A 22,438-nucleotide genomic window follows, 5' to 3' on the forward strand; every position below is an offset into this window, starting at 1 on the left:
GGGAGGGAAAACCAAAGTCACAGGAAAGAATGTGCTGTGTGTTAAGTTGCTTCAGTCGTATCCAGCTCTTTGTGATTCTATGGACTGTAGCCCACCAGCTCCTCTGTCCATGGAATTCTGCAGGCTAGAATACTAGAGCGGGTTGCCATTTCCTCCTCCAGGGGATCTTCCCGACCCAGGGATTGAACCTGCCTCTCTTATGTTTCCGGCCTTGGCAGGCGGGTTGTTCACCACTAGTACCACCTGGAAAGCCCCTCTTAACTGCCCTCTGTGTAGCTTTTCTCTGCTGAGGGTCACAGACTTGCTTAAGAAGGGAGGCAGATCCTGTACCTACTCCAGCCAACACTCGAAAGCATCCAGCCTCTCTCTCTCTCTTTTTTTTCTCTTGTTGCAGAGCACGGACTCTAGAGTGCAAGGGCTCAGTAGTTGCAGTGTGTGAGTTTCTAGTTACCCTGAGGCATGAGGGATCTTAGTTCCCCAACCAGGGATTGAACCCACATCCCCTGCATTGGAAGGTGGCTTCTTAACCACTGGACCACAAAGGAAGTCCCCCCCTAGCTTCTCTCTTTTGTGTAACCTAAACCCTTCATCCTGAACCTCCAGCTCAGGTCTGAAACCTGGTAGGGGAGCAGGATTGATCTGTGAGCTTTTTTTTTTTTCCTTTTAAAATGAAGTGTAATAAATGTACAGAGAAGTGCACATGTGTGTGTAGTTTGATGAATTTTCACAAAGTGAACAAACCAGATAGTCCTCAATTCAGGAAACAGAATATCGTCCACCAGCCTTTCTGATGTTCCCCAAGTGCCACCTCCCCGTCACTACCCCCGCCTCTTTCCCTTGGGAGTCACGGGGATCCTTCCCCCAGAGCCTCTGCTTTATGAAGCTGACCAGAGGCCCGGTGTCAAAGCTGCACAGGTGGTTTACATGCATAGAGAGGTTTGGCAACTACTCCTGGAAGTCACATCATCTCTGTTGCAAGTGGAATCAGAAGCTGCTCTATTCCCAGTCTTGGGCTCAGCACCAGTAGCTGTCTGGCTAGGTTTCCCCATGAAGCAGTGGGCATTTCCTGTATCTGGGGCCTGCAGAACACGGGAGGGGCAACTCCTGGGCTCAGGAAGGCTGGTGGGTTAGTTCCAGCCTGGGCATGTGGCCCTCCTTCTCTGGCAGGAGGTGCATGAAGAGGTATTTTTGGAAGGTGCAGGAGTTCTGTAGCCATTTGGAAAATGCCTGCTCATAGGCTGGGCTGGATTTTCATTTTAAAATGATGATGTGGCTGAAGGGCCTGACCTGGCCAGTTTTCCTGGATCTACGGGTAGGGAAAGCGAAGAGACATGCTCATTTTTTCCCCCTTTTTCTTTAAATTGTGTCACCATTTTCTTTTTGTCTCAAATCCCTCTAACCCACAAGCTTCAAGAGAATCGTGAAGTGTCTCCCGCAGTTCATTGGCTCTTTGATGCTGTTTGCAGGTAGGTGTTTTTTCTTGTCTCAAATCAGCCAGGGCTCTGGGGTCACTTTAAGTCGAGTGAGAGTTTAACCTTCAGTTCTCCACCAAGGATCTCTGGCTCTGGAGCCCTCACCTGGAGTCCCCTGCGCTTCCAGGCAGGGCCCTGAGTGCCCTCCTACTCTCTCCCCTGCGTCTCTCTCTGCTTTGCCCTGCTGCCTTCGTCCTCACTGAGAGCTGCAGCTTTTTTTTAAAAAAAAAAATTGTAATTGATTTACAGTGTTGAGCTAATCCCTACTGTATAGCAAAGTGATTCTGTTATATGTACGTATGTACATCTTTTTCATGTGTTTTCTATTATGGTTTATCACAGGATATTGAATAGAGTTCCCTGTACTGTACAGTCGGACCTTGTCGTTCACCCAGTGTATATATAATAGCTTACATCTGCTAACCCAACCTCCCACTCTGCCCCTCGCCCAGCCCCCTCCCCCTTGGCGATCACCAGTCTGTCTTCTGTGTCTGTGAGTCTTTCTGTTTTGTAGATAGGTTCACATTTTAGGTTCCGCATGTAAGTGATATCATACTGTATTTGTCTTTCTCTTTCTGTCTGACTTAGTATGATCATCTCTAGGTCCATCCATGTTGTGGAAAAGGCATTATTTCATTCTTTTTTATGGTTGTGTAGTATTCCATAAATATATATTACATCTTGTCTATCCTTTCATCTGTCAATGGACATTTGTTTTCTTGTCTTGGCTATTGTGAATAGCGCTGCTGTGAGCACTATTATAGAGGTGCATGTATCTTTTTGAACTGTGGTTTTGCCTGGATATATGCCCAGGAGTGGGCTTACTGAACCATATGGCAACTCTAGTTTTAGTTTTCTGAGGATCATCCATACTGTTTTACGTACTGGTTGTACCAACTTACCTTCCCACCAACAGGGTAGGAGGGTTCCCTTTTCTGTACACCCTCTCCATCATTTATTTGTAGACTCTTTTTTTAATTGGAGCATAATTGTTTTATGAGGTTGTGTTAGTGTCTGTTGTACAATGAAATGAATCAGCTATATGTATACGTATATCCCCTCCCTTTTGGACTTCCCTCCCCAACCCCCCATCCCACCCATCTAGGTCACCAAAGAGCAACAAGCTGAGTTCTCTGTACTGTATCACAAGTTCTCCATTTTGACCGGCATGAGGTGGTACCTTACTGTAGTTTTGATTTGCATTTCTCTAATAATTACCAATGTTGAGCATCTTTAATGTGCTTATTGGCCATTCATATGCCATCTTTTGGGATACCCTCATAGCTCAGTTGGTAAAGAATCCGCCTGCAATGCAGGAGACCCCGGTTCAATTCCTGAATCAGGAAGATCCCTTGGAGAAGGGATAGGCTACCCACTCCAGTATTCTGGCCTGGAGAATTCCATGGGGTCACAAAGAGTCAAATACGACTGAGTGACTTTCACTTTCATATGCCTTTTAGAGAAATGTCTATTTAGCAGCTGCAGGTGTTTTTTATTTTAAGTGATTTTATTTATGTATTTATTGGCTGTGCTGGGTCTTGTTGCTGCTCAGGCTTTTGCTGTAGTTGATGTGAGCGGGGGCTACTCTCCAGTTGTGGTGGGCGGGCTTCTCATCACAGTGGCTTCTCTTGTTGCAGAGCACAGGCTCCAGGGCATGTGGGCTGCAGTAGTTGCAGTTCCTGAGCTCTAGCGCACAGGCTCAATAGTTGTGGCACGCAGGCTTGGTTGTTCTGCTTATGGGGGATCTTCCCAGATCAGGGATCAAACCCATGTCTCCTGTATTGGCGGGCAGATTCTTTACCACTGAGCCACCTAGGAAGCCCCAGTTGCAGTTTTTGCTAATCATCTATCCATTCACTCACTCATCCATTCATTTGACCAGTGCCAAGCCCTGTCCTGGAAACAGGATGGAGGATCAGGTAGACAAACGACTTTGTATCATCACCATTTTTGCCTTCACCCTTGAGAACTCTTTGTCCCCACTTCTCTACTTCCTCCCAAGGCCATTTCCATGCTCTCTGAAGAACCTCTGCTCCTTCACTTGCATAGCAAAGGGAGCCTGTCCTCCCCATTATCTGTGTCCAAACCCCTTGCTCAGTTCAGTCGCTCAGTCATGTCTGACTCTTTGCGACCCCATGAACTGCAGCACACCAGGCCTCCCTGTCCATCACCAATTCCTAGAGCTTACTCAAACTCATCTCCATTGAGTTGGTGATGCCGTCCAACCATCTCATCCTCTGTCGTCCCCTTCGCCTCCCGTCTTCGATCTTTCCCAGCATCAGGGTCTTTTCCAATGAGTCAGCTCTTTGCATCCAGTGGCCAAAGTATTGGAGTTTCAGCTTCAACATCAATCCTTCCAATGAACACTCAGGACTCATATCCTTTAGGATGGACTAGTTGGATCTCCTTGTAGTCTAAGGAACTCTCAAGAGTCTTCTCCAACACCACAGTTCAAAAGCATCAATTCTTTGGTGCTCAGCCTTCTTCACAGTCCAACTCTCACATCCATACATGACCACTGGAGAAACCATAGCCTTGACTAGATGGACCTTTGTTGGCAAAGTGATGTCTCTACTTTTCAATATGCTGTCTATGTTGGTCATAACTTTTCTTCCAATGGCCGCACTCACCATCGGCAGTGATTTTGGAGTGCAAAAAAATAAAGTCTGCCACTGTTTCCACTGTTTCTCCATCTATTTTGCATGAAGTGATGGGACCAGATGCCATGATCTCAGTTTTCTGAATGTTGAGCTTTTAGCCAACTTTTTCACTCTCCTCTTTCACTTTCGTCAAGAGGCTCTTTAGTTCTTCACTTTCTGCCATACGGGTTGTGTCATCTGCATATCTGAGGTTATTGATATTTTTCTCAGCAATCTTGATTCCAGCTTGTGCTTCATCCAGCCCAGCATTTCTCACGATGTACTCTCAGTTCAGTTCAGTTCAGTCACTCAGTCGTGTCCCACTCTTTGCGACCCCATGAATCGCAGCACGCCAGGCCTCCTTATCCATCACCAACTCCCAGAGTTCACTCAGACTCACGTCCATCGAGTCAGTGATGCCATCCAGCCATCTCATCCTCTGTCATCCCCTTCTCCTCCTGCCCCCAATCCCTCCCAGCATCAGAGTCTTTTCCAGTGAGTCAACTCTTCGCATGAGGTGGCCAAAGTACTGGAGTTTCAGCTTTAGCATCATTCTTTCCAAAGAAATCCCAGGGCTGATCTCTTTCAGAATGGACTGGTTGGATCTCCTTGCAGTCCAAGGGACTCTCAAGAGTCTTCTCCAACACCACAGTTCAAAAGCATCAATTCTTCGGCGCTCAGCCTTCTTCACAGTCCAACTCTCACATCCATACATGACCACAGGAAAAACCATAGCCTTGACTAGACAGACCTTTGTTGGCAGTAATGTCTCTGCTTTTGAATATGCTATCTAGGTTGGTCATAACTTTCCTTCCAAGGAGTAAGCGTCTTTTAATTTCATGGCTGCAGTCACCATCTGCAGTGATTTTGGAGCCCAGAAAAATAAAGTCTGACACTGTTTCCACTCTTTCCCCATCTATTTCCCATGAAGTGATGGGACCGGATGCCATGAGCTTTAAGCCCACTTTTTAACTCTCCACTTTCACTTTCATCAAGAGGCTTTTGAGTTCCTCTTCACTTTCTGCCATAAGGGTGATGTCATCTGCATATCTGAGGTTATTGATATTTCTCCCAGCAATCTTGATTCCAGCTTGTGTTTCTTCCAGTCCAGCGTTTCTCATAATGTACTCTGCATATAAGTTAAATAAGCAGGGTGACAATATACAGCCTTGACGTACTCCTTTTCCTATTTGGAACCAGTCTGTTGTTCCATGTCCAGTTCTAACTGTTGCTTCCTGACCGGCATACAGATTTCTCAAGAAGCAGGTCAAATGGTCTGGTATTCCCATCTCTTTCAGAATTTTCCACAGTTTATTGTGATCCACACAGTCAAAGGCTTTGGCATAGTCAATAAAGCAGAAATAGATGCTTTTCTGGAACTCTCTTGCTATTTCCATCATCCAGCGGATGTTGGCAATTTGATCTCTGGTTCCTCTGCCTTCTCTAAAACCAGCTTGAACATCAGGAAGTTCACGGTTCATGTATTGCTGAAGCCTGGCTTGGAGAATTTTGAGCATCACTTTACTAGCGCGTGAGATGAGTGCAATTGTGCTGTAGTTTGAGCATTCTTTGGCATTGCCTTTCTTTGGGATTGGAATGAAAACTGACCTTTTCCAGTCCTGTGGCCACTGCTGAGTTTTCCAAATTTGTTGACATATTGAGTGCAGCACTTTCACAGCATCATCTTTCAGGATTTGGAATAGCTCAACTGGAATGCCATCACCTCCACTAGCTTTGTTCGTAGTGATGCTTTCTAAGGCCCGCTTGACTTCACATTCCAGGATGTCTGGCTCTAGATGAGTGATCACAGCATCGTGATTATCTTGGTCGTGAAGATCTTTTTTGTACAGTTCTTCTGTGTAGTTAAATAAGCAGGGTGACAATATACAGCCTTGACATACCACTTTTCTATTTGGAACCAGTCTGTTGTTCCATGTCCAGTTCTAACTGTTGCTTCCTGACCTGCATACAAATTTCTCAAGAGGCAGGTCAGGTGGTCTGGTATTCCCATCTCTTTCAGAATTTTCCACAGTTTGTTGTGATCCACACAGTCAAAGTCTTTGGCGTAGTCAATAATGCAGAAGTAGATGTTTTTTCTGGAACTCTCTTGCTTTTTTGATGATCCAATGGATGTTGGCAATTTGATCTCTGGTTCCTCTGCCTTTTCTAAATCCAGATGCCTTCTCTAAACCCCTTGCTGCTGACCCTCATTTCTAGCTCTCTTGGTCCGAGACAGAGAATGAAAAAGTATTCCTTTGGCATGAGTTTCTTCCGCAGCTTTTCCTTTCTGAGACCCTCTCTGTCCCCCATCCTCTCTCCATGCCAGATCCTGGAATGGAAGTGCCATTTGTGGGCACTGCTGTACTTTTGTCCTTCCAGAAGCCAAAGCAGGGAGTTCCCCAGTTGCCTAATGGTTAGGACTCGGAGCTGTTACTGCCCAGGCCCCAGATTTGATCCCTATTTGGGGAACTAAGATCCCATAAGCTGCATGGGTCAGTCCAAATAAAAGAAACCAAAGCAAAACCAAAGAGTGGTGGCAGAGGTGAGAGGAAGGGATGGAGAGGGTCTCAGAAAAGAAAAGTTGGGGAAGAAAATAAAATAAGGGCTCTGAAGGGCTGGGCTGCTTGCTGGGAGATGACTCTCTGAGGCAGAAGCAGGGTAAAGGGTGACCTAGAAGATGGCAGTGGCTTCCGGGTGCTCACCGGGGTGTCAGTGAACACTCTTCCACTTCTTCTCTTTTCTTGGACCTGCCAGACTGTTTGAAAGAAGCAGTCTCTGAGTCCTTTGAACTGCCTATTGGTCAGAGGGAGAAGCTGTCTAGGCTCTCAGGTAAGGTCTCTGAATCTGAGCTGATCACCTGGAAGAGGTGTATAGCTGGGGAGGGAAAATAGATCCAGAGCATTCAGAGAATATGTGCTGAACCTGAGAGTCACTAAATGACACAGAGCAATACATATGCCATGTGAACTGGATGTTCATAAAGCCTTGATCAGTGAGTTTTCCAGAAAAGAGTCTTTAAAAAAATTACATATTTATTCATTTCAAATAGATAATCCAAGCACAGGGCACAACATTTCAAAAAGTGCCAGAAGGTATGCGTAGTAAAAAATAAATGTCTTTCCCTCTTCTGTGCCCAAGTTCTTCAGTTTCCTTTGCAGAAACAACTACTGTTGTCAGTTTTTATTATTGTTGTTCAGTTGCTAAGTTGTGTCTGATTCTTGGCAATCCTGGCATGGATTGCAGCACGCCAGGCTCCCCTTCACTATCTCCCAGAGTTTGCTCAAACTCATATCCATTGAGTTGGTGATGCCATCCAGCTCATCCTCTGTCACCCCTTCAATCTTTCCCAGCATCGGGGTCCTTTCCAATGAGTTGGTTCTTTACATCAGGTGGCTAAACAAAGTATTGGAGCTTCAGCTACAGCATCAGTCCTTCCAATGAATGTTCAGGGTTGATTTCATTTAGGATTGACTGATTTGATCTCTGAAAATCACAAGTGTGTTTGTGTGTCTGTGTGTACTTGAAAAAATACAAATGGGCATATTATATATACTGTTTTTAACTGTGTTCTTTTAAGAGTATATTTTAGAGTCTATTTTCTTAACATATACTGTATGGGTTGGGGTAGCTTTGAAAAGCAGAAAAACTTTGTTCCCATACAGCCCTGGAGCTTTGCTTCAGATCAAACAGCTCCTTATTTGCAGCTGTTTTGTTTTTTTTTTTTACAGACAGTGTGGTCCTGGGGCGACCTGAAGCTGTCTTGCTCAGGGAAACATCCTGGCATGGAACAGGCAAGGAGCTAACATCCCTGCCAGATTTCACTGGGATTCACGTCCCCCATTCATATGGAATTCCCTACATCTGGAATTTGTTCTCAGAGTTTATATGAGAGATACCAGCACCAAGCTCCTACCTGGCTACTCAATTTTTTTTTTTCCCCCCAGGTCTTGTAGGTGGGTGAAGTGTTTTCTGGGTGTTGTGGAGGTCATTTCACAAAGCTGCATTTCTGGCTCATGGAGAGAGGCTGGCAGGGGCTGTGTTTAAGGGATTAATGCCCCATGGTGCTGTCTGTGGCTTCAAGATTACTCAGGTCAGGGTGAGCTGTTTCCCTGAAGCGGTCTGGAATGCAGGAAGTGGAATGGGACATAGCTCTTAATGTTAAAAGACTGGTTAATCAAACCACTTTGGGTGCAGGTGTATCTGAATCACCTTGTAGAATGCTGTGTCCTTTCCCTTTCCTCTTGCTCTCTGCCTGCCAACGTTGTTCATTTTCTTTTCTTTTTCATATTTATTTTATTCATTTATTTGGCTGTATTGGGTCTTAGTTGCATGGCACAGGGAATCTCTGATCTTTGCGGCATGTGGGGTCTTTAGTTGTGGCCTGTGGGATCTAGTTCCCTGACCAGGGATCAATCCCGGGTCCCCTGCATAGGGAACAAAGAGTCTTAGCCACTGGACTACCAGGGAAGTCCTGCTCCTTTTCTTTTGATGAGCTTTCTAATCCTAGTGGTCCATTTCTGCTGCCCCAAAGCAGCTTGGGTCAGATCAGATCAGCTTCCTATTTGATTTAATGTTCCAAAGAAAAAATATCACGGTGGGTATTTCTTTAAATTTCGTCAGATCGAATTGCTTACAAGATTTTTCCAATCAAATAAAGGGAAAACAACCAGATATAGTGATCCCTTGTTCTTAGAGTGGCACCATAGCCTGAGGCTCTTGGAGGTTTATTACCTTATTTGCTCTTTTAAAAAAATAACAGCTTTATTCAGATATAATCCACATACCATATAACTCACCGATTTCAAGTAAACAATTCAGTGGGTTTTTTTTTAATATATTCAAAGAATTGCACAACTATCGCCTCAATCAATTTTAGAACATTTTCATCAATCACTCCCTCCCATCAAAAAGCCCCATAGCCATTAGCAATTACTTCCCCCTCAGTCCAAGGCATCCACTAATATACTTGTTTTTTTCTATGGATTTGCCTGTTCTGGACATTTCATATAAAGGGGCTCATATAATATATGGTCTTTCAAGACTGGCTTCTTTCATCTAGCAGGATATTTTCAAGATTCAGCCCTGTTGTAGCATTTATCAGTACTGACTGGAAGAAACACAAGCTGGAATCAAGATTGCCGGGAGAAATATCAATAACCTCAGATATGCAGATGACACCACCCTTATGGCAGAAAGTGAAGAGGAACTCAAAAGCCTCTTGATGAAAGTGAAAGTGGAGAGTGAAAAAGTTGGCTTAAAGCTCAACATTCAGAAAACGAAGATCATGGCATCCAGTCCCATCACTTCATGGGAAATAGATGGGGAAACAGTGGAAACAGTGTCAGACTTTATTTTTCTGGGCTCCAAAATCACTACAGATGGTGACTGCAGCCATGAAATTAAAAGACGCTTACTCCTTGGAAGGAAAGTTATGACCAATCTAGATAGCGTATTCAAAAGCAGATACATTACTTTGCCAACAAAGGTTCATCTAGTCAAGGCTATGGTTTTTCCTGTGGTCATGTATGGACGTGAGAGTTGCACTGTGATAAAGGCTGAGCGCTGAAGAATTGATGCTTTTAAACTGTGATGTTGGAGAAGACTCTTGAGAGTCCCTTGGACTGCAAGGAGATCCAACCAGTCCATTCTGAAAGAGATCAGCCCTGGGATTTCTTTGGAAGGAATGATGCTAAAGCTGAAACTCCAGTACTTTGGCCACCTCATGGCGAAGAGTTGACTCATTGGAAAAGACTCTGATGCTGGGAGGGATTGGGGGCAAGAGGAGAAGGGGACGCCAGAGGATGAGATGGCTGGATGGCATCACTGACTCGATGGACATGAGTCTCAGTGAACTCCAGGAGTTGGTGATGGACAGGGAGGCCTGGCGTGCTGCGATTCATGGGGTCGCAAAGAGTCGGACACGACTGAGCGACTGATCTGATCTGATCACTCTTGTTTATGGTCAAGTAATATTCCATTGTGTGGCTCTGTCATATTTTACTTATTCATTAATTAGCTGATGGACATCTGGGTTTTTTCCACTTTATTGGCTATAATGAGTAAGGGTTCTATGAACATTCCTGTAGACATTTTTGTGTGGACCTCACTTGAACTTGGGCATCCCCAGTGGCTCAGCGGTAAAGAATCTACCTGCAATGGAAGAGATGCGGTTCTATCCCTGGGTTGGGAAGGTCCCCTGGAGGCGGAAATGGCAACCCACTCCAATGTTCTTCCCTGGGAAATCCTATGGACAAAGGAGCGTGGTGAGCTACAGTCCATGGGGTCACAGTCAGACATGACTGAGCACATAGGTACACTTGATCTTTACAGCAACTCTCAGAGGTTTACAGACCTAGTTCTATAGACAACAAAACTCATTCCAAGATTGTAGACAGAGCCCATGCTTTTTCCAGTCTATGTTCACAGAGCTGAAATAACTGCTTCGACAGAACGTGCTGTGGATATGTCCGCAGGAAGGACCTGTGAACAGGAATGGTTATTTTTCAGTTGTGAAATTTCAGCCCTCTCCCCAATGTCCCCCTTCTCTTTGCCTTTTCCCTCCTCTCCTAGTTTTCACTTTTAAGTATCGGGGTTTCCGCCTCTCTGGTGGGTACAGAATCCACTCTCACTCATTTATACTTTGATGTGGAATATAATTTTGTGAGAATGTGATATTTGCACTTTCGAATCACCCCGATGAGGTGAAATCTCCTCTGCTAGTAGCAAGCACTGAGGTGCTATTTGAAGCAGGGACAGGCAGAGGGAGGATTTCTTGGAAAAGCTCCTTCTCCTGTCGGGTCCCAGGTTTCCAGGATGAAGGCCACCCACCGTGGGGGTTGGGCTGCGTGGACCGCCACCTGTCCGCGGCCTCCCCTCTACCCCCAGCTAGGCCGCGCGCACCGTTGCTCTGCAACCACCCGCTCACGCAGGTGGCGGCCCCAGAACCCTGCAGGGAGCGCGCGCACACACCGGGACTCAGGGCCGCCCGCGCAGCCCCGACGTCAGACCCACCCCTCTCCTCAGTGCCTGCCGGGCCCGGCGGGAGGCCGAGCCCCGCCCCCCTCGGAGGGCAGCCTGTGGAACCCACGAATCAGAGAGACCGATACATCGCCCGGCCGGGAGCCGGGCAACCAATCGCCGCACGTGTGTGATCCCGTGCCCGCTGGGGAGGCCGGCTGCGGGAGCTGAGGCGGCGACGGCGGGAGTCGCTGCTGAGGCGGCCGCGGGCGCGGGTCGTGTCAGCGCAGCTCCTCGGGGCCGGGCCAGGCTGGCAGCAGCTGGCGCCTGGCGGTGAGGGCGGGCTCCCGGGGTGGGCGGAATGGCCCCCACCTAGGGCCGTGGCAGTAGTGGCTGAGCCCAGGATGCTGAGGAGGCGGCGCGGCGGCTCCTCGCTCATTCCAGGTAAGGGGGACGCCGCGCTCGTGGCGGCGCGCCTCCCCGGCCCCCCTGTCTCCCTGCTGCCGCTCACCTGGCTCCGAGTCCCGGCCGCGTCTGTCCTGGCATCCCTCGGCCCCAGTCACCGCCGGCCCGCGTATCTCCCCTGGGGCTAGTCCAGCCCCGCCCCCTCAGCGCGGAGCCCCGTGTCCCGGCCCGGCCGGGCCCGGCTCCGGAGCCCGCACCCCTGTCCTCGGCGCCCGCGTTTCCCGGTCTCGGGCTTCCCCGTGGCCCGACTCGCCCCCGCCGTGGTCGGCCTCCGCTCTCTCCCGCCCCCTCCTCGCCTTCCTGTCCCTCAGGCTGGGCCGGCACAGTTTCCCAGCCTCCGCAGTCCTTCGGGGCGCCTTCCGGGGATGAGCCGCCAGGGCGTCCCCCGGATCGGACTTCTGCCCTCGTCTCTACCGGGACTTCCCTTACCCAGGCTCACCCCATCCTTGCCCTCCTGTACTGGGTCCTCTAGGCATTTCACTCGCGCCCTCCCGCCCCCCACCCCACGCCCTGTGTCCCTGGGTTTTGCCCTTTTGCCCCCAGATGCTTTCCTTTCCCAACTCGCCCCTTCTCTCTCCATTTTCATCCCCCACCGTCGCTAACACATCTTTTCCTCTACGCTTAAACCTTCAGACAGTGGTCCTCTCCTGAGTGCCCGGTCTATACAGTTTTAGCGTAAGTCGTCTTTAAATGAGCGACACCCTTAACAGGTAAAGTGTGTTGCTTAGAGTTTGGCACACAATAGGTCTGGTACGTGGTAGGTGCTCACGCGTGTTACCCTCTTCCTCCTTTGAGGCCTTTGTGCCCTCCAGATAGAGGTAGCAAGACGTCCAGTATCCAGTACCTCAAGAGTAGAATGGGAGGTGGCAGGATGAATTAGGCACCTCCAAGTGTGATGAAGAGATTGCATTGTCAGTTATTTACTTACAGCAGTCATTCCGAAGAATTGAATTTTGCCATCTTTGTGTCATGTATCGTTTTCTAATAATTGGCTTTGTAAAGAGTTCTTAATAAGGTTTGCAACTTAGTCCCACCACCCCATCTCCTTTGCTGAACTTTTATTTTTAGGGAAGGAAGAGCCCGCACCTCCTAGTTGAAATTGCATTGTGTCTAAGAAGGGTTTAGAGTGTTTATCTCCCAGCTGGATAGTCCAGTCCCGCAGTGAATTTTCACCCTTTAAGAACCTAGAGAAATCAGGTTTAGATTTCTTGGAATCAACCGTGGAAGGGATCAGAAATGCTTAGGAGTGGAAGTTCTGACAAGTTCTCTCAGAGTGAAGGAGGAATTAGCCACCCCCGCCCCGCTTTCTGGCTATCAGAGGAAATAACTAGAGTCGATTTTTAAAAAGAATAAAATAAGTTTGACTTTTGAAAATTATAAGCCGTGTTACTGGCCTCAAGCCATTCTTGCTCATTTGCTCTGATGATTTCCAAGCCTGGGTGAATCAAACAGTTGGCTTTTTCTGCTCCTGGAGGCTTGAGGAAAGCGTGTGACTGAACTGCTGGTGCTGTTCTAAACTTTTGGATTCCAACTTTGCTCGCGCTGCCTGGAGATCCTTTGACTCACTACCTATGTACCTCTTATGTACCTAGACCTCATTGCTATTTCTAGAGCTTTACCATTTTCCTCTTCTTGACTTATCTTACTCTTGATTTCTTTACATTTCTTATTTTGCCTCTTACCTCGCAGAATTGGTGGGCATCAGCCCTGAACCCTTAAGGGTCTGTCGTTTATCTGTGTGCTTGTACCTATCTGATTTCTGATCGCCTTTTCTTTTATCAGAGGAAGAAGGTATTACTTTCTGAGGCTAACATCTTTCATGTTCTGTATTCTCTCTTTTTCTCAGCTTGCACGCATGCTCAGGTTTTCACCATCTACAACAAACCAAAACGAAACATTGCCTTGATGTTCTTTCCCTTAGATTAATGTGGTATTCCTTAGGATTTTGTTTTCTGTTCTTTCCCCTGTCCTCTAGTTTGTGTTATTACACTTTCGTTCATGGCTTCTAGTAGCACCCATATATTTTTGGTTTCAGTTCAGTTCAGTCGCTCAGTCATGTCTGACTCTTTGTGACCGCATGAATCACAGCATGCCAGGCCTCCCTGTCCATCACCAACTCCTGGAGTTCACTCAGACTCATGTCCATCAAGTCAGTGATGCCATCCAGCCATCTCATCCTCTGGCGTCCCCTCTCCTCCTGCCCCCAATCCCTCCCAGCATCAGAGTCTTTTCCAATGAGTCAACTCTTCGCATGAGGTGGCCAAAGTACTGGAGTTTCAGCTTTAGCATCATTCCTTCCAAAGAAATCCCAGGGCTGATCTCCTTCAGAATGGACTGGTTGGATCTCCTTGCAGTCCAAGGGACTCTCAAGAGCCTTCTCCAACACCACAGTTCAAAAGCATCAATTCTTCGGCGCTCAGCCTTCTTCACAGTCCAACTCTCACATCCATACATGAGCACTGGAAAAACATGACCAAAAAAAATATTTTTGGTTTACAACGGTATATATTCAGTCCTCATTTTTCTTGAACTTCAGGTATTTCATATGTTTGTCTATAGGATAACTATACTTGGATACTTGTACTTCAAACTGGGGTATTTTTTCCTTTCTCTTCTTACTCATAGCTGCCTTAAGGACATCCACAAACCTCCTATTTTAAGTTCTGTACCCTAGAAACTTTAGAATCCTCTTCTTCTCTCCTATCATTATATCTGCCATAGATCCTGTTGTTGCTACCTGAAATCCTTTTCTTTTCTCTCCTCATTGCCAGAAGATTGCTTGTGGCCTGGGTTATGTTTTTCCTGAACAGATTGCAACCCAGGCTCTACTTTAAAACCACCTGGGAGTTTCAAAGGTTGAGGATGAAGGGATCAAGGCCTCCATAGAGATTCTGAGTCTTGGTCTGCTGTGGGGCCAGACCTTTTCATTTAAAAAATCTTTCTCATGCAGCAGTAATAGGCAGCAAAGGCTGAGAACTGGCTTGAGAGCTCTAAGAGGGACTGAGAATGGTGAGGAGCTATATATAGCATTTAACTCATCCTTTAAAAATCAACGTAAATGTCACTTTTGTTGGCATGGTTACTTTCCTGACTTTGTATATTTACCTGTTAAAGTACTTATCACATTAAAAAAAATTTTTTTTTTAATTAGAGGGTAATTTCTTTACAATGTTGTGAATTTCTGCTATACAACAATGCAAGTCAGTCATCATTTTATATTTATATGTATGTATATATCCCTTTCCTCTTGAGCCTTCCTCCCACCTCTCATCCTACCCCCCAAATTTTATTTAAATCATTTCTCATGGGCCCATTTTTCTCATAACTAGGATTTTCTTGAGGTCTGTGATTATGCCCAAAGGTAAATTATTGTTTCTTACACTATTCACAGCACTTCTGATACCAAATATGTAGGTTTTTCCCTCACATTAAATAGTTCTCCAATTCTCCAGACAGCAACTGAGTATTCTACACTTTAACTTAATTATTACTATTAATACCTGGATTTAGTGCAGACCCCATAGATTAAGGACTCAGTCCCACAAGACTCCTCTCAACTTCAGACCAATCCCAAGTCTTAGGTTGTGACCTGTACTTGAAGCCAGTTGGCAATAAATTGAGGCTTCTTACAACTCCCTCCTCAGGTGTATAATTTGCTATAAAGGCTCACGGAATTCAGGAAAGCTCATTACTTACTTTTACCCATTGACTAAACAATGAAAACAGTGACAGATTTTATTTTCTTTGGCTTCAAAGTTACTGTGGACTGCCACCATGAACTTAAAAGATGCTTGGTCCTTGGAAGAAAAGCTATGACAAATCTAGTCAGCGTATTAAAAAGCAGAGACATCACTTTGCCAACAAAGGTTTGTCTAGTCAAAGCTATGGTTTTCCCAGTGTGAGAGTTGGACCATAAAGAAGGCTGAGCACTGAAAAATTGATACTTTTGAACTGTGGTGTTGGAAAAGACTCTTGAGAGTCCCTTGGACTGAAAGGAGATCCAACCAGTCAATCCTAAAGGAAATTAACCGTAAATATTCATTGGAAAAACTGGTGCTGAAGCTCCAATACTTTGGTTACCTGATACAAAGAACTGACTCATTGGAAAAGACCCTGGTGCTGGGAAAGATAGAAGGCAGGAGGAGAAAGGGATGACAGAGGATGAGATGGTTGGATGGCATCACCGACTTGATGGACCATGAGTTTGAGCAAACTGTGGGAGATAGTGAAGGACAGGGAAACCTGACATGCTGCAGTCCATGGGGTCACAAAGAGTTGGACACGGCTGAGCGACTGAACAACAAAATTCTGGAAGCCGTTCCATATGCTATTAAGAGGTTCCAGGGAAACTGAGACTCCATTGTTTCCTGGGTTAAATTTGTGGTTAAACACACTTTTATACTGGCTTTTGATGACTGACTTTTGATTGTATCCTGGACCTTTGTGATATTTTGTTAGGAGACTCTGGATCCTATTTAAATCTTTTATAGGTGAGGGAGATTAAGAATTGCTTCTAGTTATAAAATAAATCTTGGGAATGTAATATATAGCATAGGGAATGTAGTCAAATATTGTAATAACTTTGTATGGTGACAGGTGGTAACTAGACTTATGGTAGTGACCATTTTGTAATGTTTAAAAATATTAAATCACTATGTTGTACACCTAAAATTAATATAGTAATGTAAGTCAGTTACCCTTCAATAAAAAGAAAAGTCTTCTGTTTTAGTAGCAGTTGCCCTAAAAAGTTTCATGCATAGGGCCCAGTCTACTTTCTTTTATTTTTGGTAGCAGCTTTATTGAGCTATCATTCACATTTCATACGTTCGCCCATTTAAGGTATAATTTTTTTTAGTATGTTTGGTATATTTTAGTTGTTGTTTAGTTGCTATAGTTGTGCCAGATTTTTTTGCAGTCCCATGGACTATATCCCGCCAGGTTCCTCTGTCCATGGGATTCCCCAGGCAAGAATACCGGAGTGGTTTGCCATTTCCTTCTCCAGGGGATTTCCTGACCCAGGGATCAAACCTGGATCTCCTGCATTGGTAGGCAGATTCTTTAGCACTGAGGCACCAGCGAAGTCCTGTGCAACCCTTATTACAGACAACTTTAGAATGTTTTCAAGAAACTGTGCACTCCCTACCTGTCACTTCCAACTCCCACTTGTCATCCTGTCAGTTTAGTTCAGTTGCTCAGTTTTGTCCGACTCTTTGCGACCCCATGGACTGCAGCACTCCAGGTTTCCCTGTCCATCACCAATGCCTGGAACTTGCTCAAACTCATGTCCATCAAGTCGGTGATGCCATCCAACCATCTCATCTTCTGTTGTCCCCTTCTCTTCTTGCTTTCAATCTTTCCCAGCATCAGGGTCTTTTCCAATGAGTCGGTTCTTTGTATAAGGTGGCCAAAGTATTGGAGCTTCAGCATCAGTCCTTCCAATGAATATTCAGGACTGATTTCCTTTAGGATGGACTGGTTGGATCTCCTTGCAGTCCAAGGGACTCTCAAGAGTCTTCTCCAACACCACAGTTCAAAAGCATCAATTCTTTGGTGCTCAGATTTCTTTATGGTCCAACTCTCACATCCACACGTGACTACTGGAGAAACCATAGCTTTGACTAGATAGACCTTTGTCAGCAAAGTTATGTTTCTACTTTTTAATATGCTGTCTAGGTTGGTTATAGCTTTTCTTCCAAGGAGCAAGCATGTTTTAATTTCGTGGCTGCAGTCACCATCAGCAGTGATTTTCGAGCTCAAGAAAATAAGGTCTTTCACTGTTTCCATTGTTTCCCCATGTGTTTCCCATGAAGTGATAGGACCGGATGCCATGATCTTAGTTGTTTGAATGTTGAGTTTTAAGCCAACTTTTTCACTCTCCTCTTTCACTTTCATCAAGAGGCTCTTTAGTTCTTCTTCGCTTTCTACCATAAGGGTGGTGTCATCTGCATATCTGAGGTTATTGATATTTCTCCCGGCTGTCTTGATTCCAGCTCCTGCTTCATCCAGCCTGGCATTTTGCATGATGTAATAAGCAGGATGACGACATACAGCCTTGACGTACTCCTTCCCCAATTTGAAACCAGTCCGTTGTTCCATGTCTGGTTCTAGCTGTTGCTACTTGACCTGCATACAGATTTCTCAGGAGGCAAGTCAGGTGGTCTGGTATTCCCATCTCTTTCAGAATTTTCCACAGTTTATTGTGACCCACACAGTCAAAGGCTTTGGCGTAGTCAATAAAGCAGAAATAGATGTTTTTCTGGAACTCTCTTGCTTTTTCGATGATCCAGCGGATGTTGGCAATTTGATCTCTGGTTCCTCTGCCTTTTCTAAAACCAGCTTGTACATCTGGAAGTTCTCAGTTCACGTACTGTTGAAGCCTCGCTTGGAGAATTTTGAGCATTACTTTGCTAACATGTGACATGAGTGCAATTGTGTGGTAGTTTGAACATTCTTTGGCATTGCGTTTCTTTGGGATTGGAATGAAAACTGACCTTTTCCAGTCTTGTGGCCACTGCTGAGTTTTCCAGATTTGCTGGCATATTGAGTGCAGCACTTTCACCGCATCATCTTTTAAGATTTGAAATGCTGGAATTCTATCACCTCCATTAGCTTCGTTGGTAGTGATGCTTCCTGTGGCCCACTTGACTTTGCATTCCAGGATGTCTGGCTCTAGGTGAGTGATCACATCATCATGATTATCTGGGCCATGAAGATCTTTTCTGTATAATTGTTCTGTGTATTCTTGCCATCTCTTCTTAATATCTTCTGCTTCTGTTAGGTCCATACTGTTTCTGTGTTTATTGTGCCCATCTTTGCATGAAATGTTCCCTTGATATCTCTAATTTTCTTGAAGAGATCTCTAGTCTTTCCCATTCTGTTGTTTTCCTCTATTTCGTTGCACTGATCACTGGGAAAGGCTTTCTTATATCTCCTTGCTATTCTGTGGAACTCTGCATTCAGATGTGTATATCTTTCTTTTCTCCTTTGACTTTAGCTTCTCTTCTTTTCTTAGCTATTTGTAAAGCCTCCTCAGACAACCGTTTTGCCCTTTTGCATTTCTTTTTCTGGGGATGGTCTTGATCACCGCCTCCTGTTGTACAGTGTCACGAACGTCCATCCATAGTTCTTCAGGCACTCCGTCTATCAAATCTAATCCCTGTCCCTTGGCAACTGCTAATGTGTTTTCTCTCTCTACAGATTTGCTTGTTCTGGACATTTCATATGAATGTAATCATACAACATGTAGTCCTTTGTTACTGGTTTCTTTCACTTTGCATGTTTTCATGGTTCTTCAATGTCGTAGAATGTATCAGTATTTTATTTCTTTTTCTTGCTGGATAATATTGTTTTGTGTGTAGACCACATTTATATATTAATCAGTTGATGGGTGTTTGGGTATTTGTACATTTTGACTATTACGACTAATGCTGCTATAAACATCTGTGTACAAATTTTTGGGTGCGCATGTTTCATTTCTCTTGGATATACACCTGTGGGTGGCATTGCTGGGTCATATAACTCTAGAACTGTAGGTCTGATATCTTGAGCAACTGCTAGACTGTTTTCCAAAATGGCTACTCTGTTTTGCATTTCTGTTAGCAATGTATGAAGGTTCCAATTTTTCTACCTCCTTGCCAAAACTTGTTATTGTCTGACCTTCATGTTCTAGCTATCCTAATATGTGTGAAGTAATATCTCATTGTGGTTTTGATTGCATTTCCCTGATGGTTAAAATGTTGAGCAACTTTTCATGGGCTTTTTGGCTATTTGTGTATCTTTGGAGAAATCTGTGTTCTTTGTCCATTTTCAGATTGAGTTATTTGTCTTTCTGTTTCTGAGTTGCAAGGTTTCTTTATATATTCTGGATACTAGACCCTTATCAGATATGATTAACAGATATAAATCTCCCATTCTGTAGGTGTCTTCACTTTCTTGATGGCATAAAGTTTTAAAATTTTGATTAAGTCCAATTTGTCTTTTTTTCTTTTGTTGCTTGTGTTTTGTGTTTCATATTTAAGAAACTGGTGCCTGTTCAAAGTCATGAAAATCTCCTATGTTTTCTTCCAGGAGTTTCATAGTTTCAGCTCTTACATTTAGATCTTTAATTCATCTTTGTGAATTTTGTATGAGGTATGAGATAGGGGTCCAATCTCATTTTTTGCTTATAGATATTCAGTTGTCTTAGCACCATATGTTGTACAAATACTCTTTTACTCTTTGATTTGTCTTGACACCATTGTCTGATTGGAATTTTGATAGAGATTGCATTGAACAGTTTGGGGAATATTGGCATCTTAATTCTTATTAGTCTTCTAACTCATGAGTGTGTAATGACTTTTCACTCATTTAGATCATCATTAATTTACTTCAAAAGCGTTTTCTGTTTTTCAGTGTACAAATTTTGCATTTTTTTTGTTAAATATTTTTCTTTTGTTTGTTTCATTTATTTTAAACTAAGGAGCATCTTAGATTAGTCATTATATACATGTCTTTTTATCCACTTTCCAGTTTTTCTTTTTTTTTTAATTTTTGTTTTGTTTTGGAGTATAGTCAATTAACAGTGTTGTGATAGTTTCAGGTGGACGACAAGGGGATTCAACCATACGTGTACGTGTATCCATTCTCCCCCAAACCCCCTCCCATCCAGGATGCCACATGTCTCTGAGCAGAGTTCCATGTGTGTATTTCTTAATGTTTCATTCTTTTGGTGCTATTGTGAGTGGAATCTTTTGTTAATTTTGTTTTTGGATTGTCAATGATAATATATAGAAATATAATTGAATTCTTCATATTAGTCAAGTATCTTAAAATCATACCGAACTCATGTAACAGTTCTGATAGTTTTTTAGTGTTTTATTAGAATTTTATATATACGATATATACTCTCTGAAGAGAGGTAGTTTTACTTCTTCCTTCCAATCTGGATTGCTTTCTTTTTCTTTCCTAATTGCCCTGGCTAAAATTTCCTGTATAATACTATTAGAAATGGTGAGAGTGTACATCTTGTCTTGGTCCTGATCTTAGAGGGAATTGTTAAATGTGAAGTTATCTGTGGGTTTTCTTAGTTGTCGTTTTTCAAGTTGATGATGTCCTCTTCTATTTCTAGCGTATTCATTGTGTTTATTGTGAAAGAGTGTTGTGGTGGTGGTTTAGTCACTAAGTTGGGTCCGACTGCATGACAGGCTCCTCTGTCCATAGGATTCTCCAGGCAAGAATACTGAAGTGAGTTGCCATTTCCTTCTCCAGGGGATCTTCCCGACCCAGGAATCGAACCTGGGTCTCCTGCACTGCAGGCAGACTGAGCTATGAGGGAAGCCCGAAAGAGTGTTGGATTTTGTCAAATGCTTCTTCAGCGCCTATTAAGATTTATCAGGTGGTTTTTGGTCTTTTATTCTATTAATAATGGTGTGTGACATTAATCTATTTTCATATGTTAAGTCAGCTTTACACACATGGGATATACCACATTTGGTCATGGTGTGTGATCCTTTATATGTGTTGCTGGATTGATTTGCTGCTATTTTGTTGGAGATTTTTGCATTTATATAGTGAATATTTGTTTATAGTTTTCTTGTATTGTTTTCATCTGGTTTTGGAATCAGGGAAAACTGGCTTCACAGAATGAGTTGGAAAGTATTCCTATCTTTTCTGTATTTTGGAAGAATTTATGGGTTGGTGTTCATTCTTAATGTTTCATAGCATTCACCAGTGAAGCCATCTGGTCCTGGACTTTGGGGGAAGTTTTGTTTGCTAATTCAATTTCTTTACTTGTTATAGCTTTATTCAGATTACTTCTTTGTGAGTTGATTTTAGTACTCTGTGTTTTCTAGGAATTTGTCCATTTCATGTAGGTTTTGTAATTTGTTAGATTATAGTTTTTTATAGCATTCCCTATAGCCCTTTATAATCATTAATGTAAAGTCAGTAGTTATTTACTGATTTTAGTTTTGGGTCTTCTCTCTTTTGTTCTTGTTCAGTCTAGCTAAGTGATTGTCAATTCTTCTGATCTTTTCGAAGAATCAACCTTTTATTTTGTTGATTTTCTGTATTCTTTTATTCTCTTCTGTATTTATTTCACTAATTATTTCCTTCTGGCTTTGGGTTTAGTTTGTTCTTCTTTTACTAATTTCTTGAAGTGGACAGTTAGGTTGTTGATTTGAAATCTTTTTAATTTTTAAAATTTAAAAGTTGAAAATTGAGATATAATTTACATAACATTGTATAAGTTTAAGATGTATAACATGCTAACTTGAGATCTTTTTTTATGCCATAAGTTTATTTACAAAGATAACAAGGCTGCTGAGTTCAAATGTTTGATCCTTTTTTCAGAGATTGCACCGCTTAAAATGATCCTCTTCATATCTGTCTCATGGATAATTTTTTAAGCAATTAATGTCTTACTATAAAGAAAAGTGCAGCAAATCCAGTCCCAGAGCACAAAATCATGCTAGTAACTTACACTTGTTTTCCACTGAAAATGGTATATTCTTCCCTGGACTTTCCTCCTAGTGGCTCCTACAGACCACAAAGATTGTGAACCTCTGGACGCTGTGTCCCATCATAGTGCCAAAGGCGCAGAGACTGAAGGCACAAGAAATGGCAGCAGGGTACCATGCGCTCCTTTCCTCACGACCTTGTTCCCCTGAGTTGAGTTTTTTTTTTTAACTAGAAGTATTTACAGCTATAAATTTTCTCATAGTGTGGCTCTTGCTGCTTTTGTTACATACCATAGGTTTTGTGTTTTTATCTTAAAGTATTTTCTAACTTCCCTTATGATTTCTTCTTTGGCTTATTGGTTATTTAGGGGAGTAGTGTTTATTTTCACATCTTTGTGTGAATTTCCTAAGCTTTTTTTCTGCTATTGTTTTCCAGTTTCATTCCATTATCTTTGGAGAATATACTTTG

General features: G+C 43.6%; 1 protein-coding gene and 1 pseudogene across 2 annotated transcripts in view; one reads left to right on the plus strand and one right to left on the minus strand.

The window, feature by feature from the left end:
• Positions 1–11,289: 11,289 nt before the first annotated feature.
• The window catches only part of TPST1 (tyrosylprotein sulfotransferase 1), a 104,336-nt gene continuing 93,187 nt past the window's right edge, over positions 11,290–22,438 (plus strand). The window contains exon 1 of one of the 2 annotated variants that reach the window (XM_070779991.1): positions 11,290–11,512. The gene's annotated coding sequence lies outside the window, so the exon portion shown is untranslated. The remainder of the gene's footprint in view (positions 11,513–22,438) is intronic. The other variant, XM_070779992.1, reaches the window with a different exon arrangement.
• On the minus strand, positions 21,890–22,095 carry LOC109578160 (cytochrome c oxidase subunit 7C, mitochondrial pseudogene; annotated as a pseudogene).

Source organism: Bos indicus, chromosome 25 (genome assembly GCF_029378745.1).
Source record: "Bos indicus isolate NIAB-ARS_2022 breed Sahiwal x Tharparkar chromosome 25, NIAB-ARS_B.indTharparkar_mat_pri_1.0, whole genome shotgun sequence".
NCBI lineage: Eukaryota > Metazoa > Chordata > Mammalia > Artiodactyla > Bovidae > Bos > Bos indicus.